Source organism: Mustela lutreola, chromosome 1 (assembly GCF_030435805.1).
Source record: "Mustela lutreola isolate mMusLut2 chromosome 1, mMusLut2.pri, whole genome shotgun sequence".
Lineage (NCBI taxonomy): Eukaryota > Metazoa > Chordata > Mammalia > Carnivora > Mustelidae > Mustela > Mustela lutreola.
Window position 1 is genome coordinate 266,336,707 of NC_081290.1, and position 6,000 is coordinate 266,342,706.

Consider the following 6,000-nt stretch of genomic DNA (forward strand, 5'->3'; position numbering starts at 1 on the left):
TGCAGAAGAGATTCTAGTCTCAATTTTTACCCCTGTTTACAGCTGAGGATCATGGGTAACATCCTGAAAGTTTTCATCTTTGTGTGTGTGCTTCCTGCAGGAGGTACAAAAAAGATTGCTGCATCTGGATGCTAATCTTCACCACAAAAATCTTAGCCAGTGGTAAAATGTTGCCCAGTAATAGCCTAGATGCTCACCAACAAAATGTAGAAGCAGAAACAGGCATATATGGGACAGAGTTGAAGAAAAATAAACAATTTCTTATCTAAGAACCATGAACTATCATATTCTTGACTATTGTGTTCTGCAGGTAGCTCCAAATCTGATGATAATGTAAGGCATGCCAAATGTCTGTATGTTGTTTTTATGCATACATGCCACAATGTATCTTTTAACAATTTGACATAGATCTGTTAAAAAAACATTTGCATTCATTTAGGAAATATTCAAATCATATTAAAGAAAGCAAAGCATTTTTTTTGTCTGTTTTTTGAGAGAGAGAGAATCAGAGAGCGAGAGAGAGGGCATGTGTGCAAGGTTGGGGAATTAGAAGGAAAGAGCACTGGGAGATGGAGAGAGAGAATCCAATGCAAGCTTCCTCCTGAGTGTGAAACCTCTTAGGGCTTGATTTCAAGACCCTGAGCATGACCTGAGCCAAGATCAATAGAGGGACGCTTAACCCACTGAGCCATGTAGGTGCCCCAAAAGCAAAGCATTTTTTAAAACTCTCACATTTGGATTAGCTTTTCAACTGGAATGCTTGGTTTCTTTTTTGAAATCTCTTGTCACTATTCCCAAATGGAGTTACTTTGCCATGTGTCAAATACCCTTATAGGTTTTTGACTACTAATCTATAATGTATAGATCTTGTTTCTGAAGGTATATGTGAACATTTTATGAAAGAGAAAATTTGTATTTTGTTTTTAAATTTTAATACTAAAGTAAATTTTTAATGGAGATATATGTTTAACATGAAAGAACAATTATCTTCTTGGAATACACTAGTATTTTTAAAATATCCTGGGGCATTTCAAACCTCCCAGCCTTACAGATAAAACACCTTGGTTGTAATTAAGAAATCTGGCAATAATCAGTAAAACGCACAGATCAGTTTTAACTGATACAGTCCAATTGATATTTTTGCTGGTTCCTCAGTAATTGATTATATGGATTGTTTTTAAATCTGTGTGGTGTTCTTCTATTGAATATTTTCCTCCACAACTTCTTCTTAGGAGATTGGAATTCTGTTACACTAGTTCCCTAAGACTTTCTTGAAGTTAATTTCTCAATCCTATATGTTACCATATAGCAGGTTCCCTTGAAGTTGTTTGTTTGACCCCACTCTATACTCCAAGCTCTCCTTGTCCTCATCTGAATAGATTTCTTTGGGAAAGTCTTAACTGATCATTCCATAATCACCTCTCTGCCCCAGCAGATCTACTAAAATTCTGAGAGTGTTCCAGTTATAAGTTGCAGCATAACAAGCTACCCCATGAGTGAGTGGCATAAAACAAAAGCCATTTTATTATGCTCAGAGATTCTGTGGGTCAGGAATTTGGACAAGGCAGAACTGATGGTTTGACTCTATTTCACACTGTCTGGGGACTTCGCTGAAAAGACTCCCCTGAATTTGACTGAAAGGCTGGGGTGGGGGTGTGGCTACCCTCAGCTGGAGACTTATTATTCACATACCTGGCACCTGGGCGGGGATGGCTGCAGTTCTGAGCTTAACTGAAACTATCCCCTGGAGCTACAAATGTCCGTTCATGTTCTTTGGACTTCCTCACAGCATGGCTGCCTCACTGTAGTTGAACTTTTCATAAGCTAGCTCAGGGATCCATGAAAAAGAGCAGAAATGTCATGGCTTTATATCTCCTAGCCTTAGAAGTCACCTGGAGTCAGGACTGCTGTACTCTATTGGGTAAAACAGTTACAAGTCTGTACAGATAAAGAGGAAAAGATATAAATGCTATCTATCAATGGGAGGAATGTTAAAGAATTTTCGACTACATTTTACAATTATCTCAGGGTTTCAACAACTCAATGGATATAGGACAGATGAATCATTTCTACTCTCTTCTAAAAGCTCAAAACAGGCACTTTGTGGGAGACCTGATGTCATATGGGAAAAAGAGATGTACCACTCACTTAGCAACACTCTAATAAGGCTTTTTATGTAACCTAGTGACCAGAAAAAAATGCAAGGTTACAAGAGTGCTTCCTAGAAATGCTTATTTGCCCACAACAAGAGGAGAATTGCTTTTTAATTATAGCTTGTCAATATGTTTTACACAATCCTTAGAGAAAACATAAATCCCAGAGAGAATTTCTTCTCCACGAGAAAATTGGAAATGATAATAAAACTAAAGAAACAAAGCAATGATCATTTATTAAGCTTTTAATACTTGCTAGGCACCATGCAAAGTGCTTAAACTTCTTTATTAATTCATTAGTCCTCAGAACTATTTTACAAAGATTGTATGATGGTTCATGTTATACCAATACAAACAAAATCAGCAAGATTGAGCAATTTGCTCAATGTGACACAACTAAATTTGCCACAGCAGATATCTGTACACATGCTTTTCTGACACATAAGAACTCTGAGTCTAGGAATTTGGCTTTGGTAAGAACTGGTAGGTAAATGCACAAGCCCTAAAATAGGTATCAGGCGACTTTACTTCAGATGAGGGGTTATCCTATAGCTAAGACAAGTAAACTAAGATTACAAGGGGATTCCTGTTGAGGTCTTTTATCCATTTTGAGTTTATCTTTGTGTACGGTCTAAGAGAATGGTCAAGTTTCATTCTTCTACATATAGCTGTCCAGTTTTCCCAGCACCATTTATTGAAGAGACTGTCTTTTTTCCACTGTATATTTTTTCCCATTTTGTCGAAGATTAATTGACCACAGAGTTGAGGGTCCATATCTGGGCTCTCTACTCTGTTCCACTGGTCTATGTGTCTGTTTTTATGCCAGTGCCATGCTGTCTTGGTGATCACAGCTTTGTAATAAAGCTTGAAATTAGGTAACGTGATGCCCCCAGCTTTATTTTTGTTTTTCAACATTTCCTTAGCAATTCAGGGTCTCTTCTGATTCCATACAAATTTTAGGATTATTTGCTCCAGCTCTTTGAAGAATACCGGTGGAATTTTGATCGAAATGGCATTAAAAGTATATATTGCTCTAGGCAGTATAGACATTTTAACAATGTTTATTCTTCCGATCCAAGAGCATGGAATGGTCTTCCATCTATTTGTGTCTTCTTCAATTTCTTTCATGAGTGTTCTGTAGTTTCTCGAGTACAGATCCTTTACCTCTTTGGTTAAGTTTATTCCCAGTTATCTTGTGGTTCTTGGGGCTATAGTAAATGGAATCGATTCTCTAATTTCCCTTTCTGTATTTTCATTGTTAGTGTATAAGAAAGCCACTGATTTCTGCACATTGACTTTGTATCCTGCCACATTGCTGAATTGCTGTATGAGTTCTAGCAGTTTGGGGGTGGAGTCTTTTGGGTTTTCCATATATAGCGTCATGTCATCTGTGAAGAGAGAGAGTTTGACTTCTTCATTACCAATTTGGATACCTCTTATTTCTTTTTGTTTTCTGATTGCTGTTGCTAGGACTTCTAATACTATGTTGAACAAGAGTGGTGAAAGTGGGCATCCATCAGAATCCTAGAGGAGAACATAGGCAGTAATCTCTTCGATATCAGCCACAGCAACTTCTTTCAAGATATGTCTCCAAAGGCAAAGGAAACAAAAGCGAAAATAAATTTTGGGGACTTCATCAAAATCAAAAGCTTCTGCACAGCAAAGGAAACAGTGAAAAAAAAACAAAGAGGCAACCCACGGAATGGGAGAAGATATTTGCAAATGACACTACCGACAAAAGGTTGATAACCAGGATCTATAATGAACTCCTCAAACTCAACACACACGAAACAGGCAAACATATCAAAAAATGGACAGAAGATATGAGAAGATATGCTGAGCAGAGAGCCTGCTTCCCTCTCTCTCTCTCTGCCTGCCTCTCCATCTACTTGTGATTTCTCTCTGTCAAATAAATAAATAAAATCTTAAAAAAAAAAAAACACATTGAGATATCACCTTACACCAGTTAGAATGGCCAAAATTAACAAAACAGGAAACAACATGTGTTGGAGAGGATGTGGAGAAAGGGGAACCCTCTTACACTGTTGGTGGGAATGCAAGTTGGTGCAGCCTCTTTGGAGAACAGTGTGGAGATTCCTCAAGAAATTAAAAATAGAGCTTCCCTATGACCCTGCAATTGCACTCCTGGGTATTTACCCCAAGGATACAGATGTAGTGAAAAGAAGGGCCATCTGTACCCCAATGTTTATAGCAGCAATGGCCACGGTTGCCAAACTATGGAAAGAACCAAGATGCCCTTCAACAGACAAATGGATAAGGAAGATGTGGTCCATATACACTATGGAGTATTATACCTCCATCAGAAAGGATGAATACCCAACTTTTGTAGCAACATGGACGGGACTGGAAGAGATTATGCTGAGTGAAATAAGTCAAGCAGAGAGAGTCAATTATCATATGGTTTCACTTATTTGTGGAGCATAACAAATATCATGGAGGACAAGGGGTGTTAAAGAGGAGAAGGGAGTTGGGGTAAATTGGAAGGGGAGATGAATCACGAGAGACTATGAACTCTGAAAAACAATCTGAGGGGTTTGAAGTGGCGGGGGGGGCGGGGGAGGTTGGGGTACCAGGTGGTGGGTATTATAGAGGGCACGGATTGCATGGAGCACTGGGTGTGCTGAAAAAATAATAAATACTGTTTTTCTGAAAATAAATAAATTGAAAAAAATTTTAAAAAAAGATTACAAGGGGAGATTCATGTACTTGGCAAATTTCACTATGCAAAGAAGCATTAAAAAATGTCACTTTTTTTTTCTTCTATTATAGTCTATAAGTCACACTGTGGGTTTTGGTTCCATTTTCTCTGGTATATTCAGGTTGCTATCACTCCCCAACTTTAAAAGAGACCATTTGAAAAAAGAAATTTGGAACATTGTCTATTTAGTGATAGAAGTAGAGATTCAGCCATTTCATATGTAGTTCATACTCCTATTTTTATAAGTCAGGAAAAAACAAAAATTGTTAAGTAGAGAGCAAAAGGCCAAAGAAACTTAACATGTTAAGTGTAAGCCATCATTAAGAACTGCCTTATGGGCTACAATATTGAATACTGATTGCTAAGGTAAGAAATGGGTCTAACAGAACGTCAAAAATTCCAAAATAGTCTTTTAAGAGAAATTTGTAATCAAAGGGTATAAGAAATTGGAATGGTTTACCAAGGGAGTTGACAGAATTTCAAACTTCTGCTATGGTAAAGGAAAAGAAAGAGGAAAGAAAGAAAAAAAAGAGAGAGAAAGAAAGAAGAAAGAAAGAAAGAAAGAAAGAAAGAAAGAAAGAAAGAAAGAAAGAAAACAACTGTTCATTTTTTAATTGTTATAGCATTTTATAGTGATTTCTATTTTCTTATCATTTCCTGGAGAAACTAGGAAATGTAATTCCATTGAAAAACCCCCAACTCCAGTAGTAGGGAATGGAAAACTATGAAATGACCAGACATAGAGCTGAATAGCTGGGAGCTCACGTGCAGATGTAGGCGAGGTGGGAGGGGAGAGCTTCTGTGACACTCACAGGAGGGAAAGAAAAAGGCTGATAGTTTATACAGAGACAGGAGGGTAATAAGGTGAGGGTGCTAGAGAATCATGACTGCTATGGTTGTGAGTCCTCTTGCCTGGGATATACATTATACTCATGCTGAGCTTCAGTTCTGACATTTATGCCTTGCTCATTCCATCCCTGTGAAACCAGGACGAGCTCTACTTAATTAGAAAAGAAACCTAAGTAAGCACAGGCTTTTATTTTTCCAAAATGGGAAAGGGGATGCCATAGATAATTGTTTTGTCATCAAGGCAAGATCAAATTGCTGACCCTCTAATTATATTGGGCA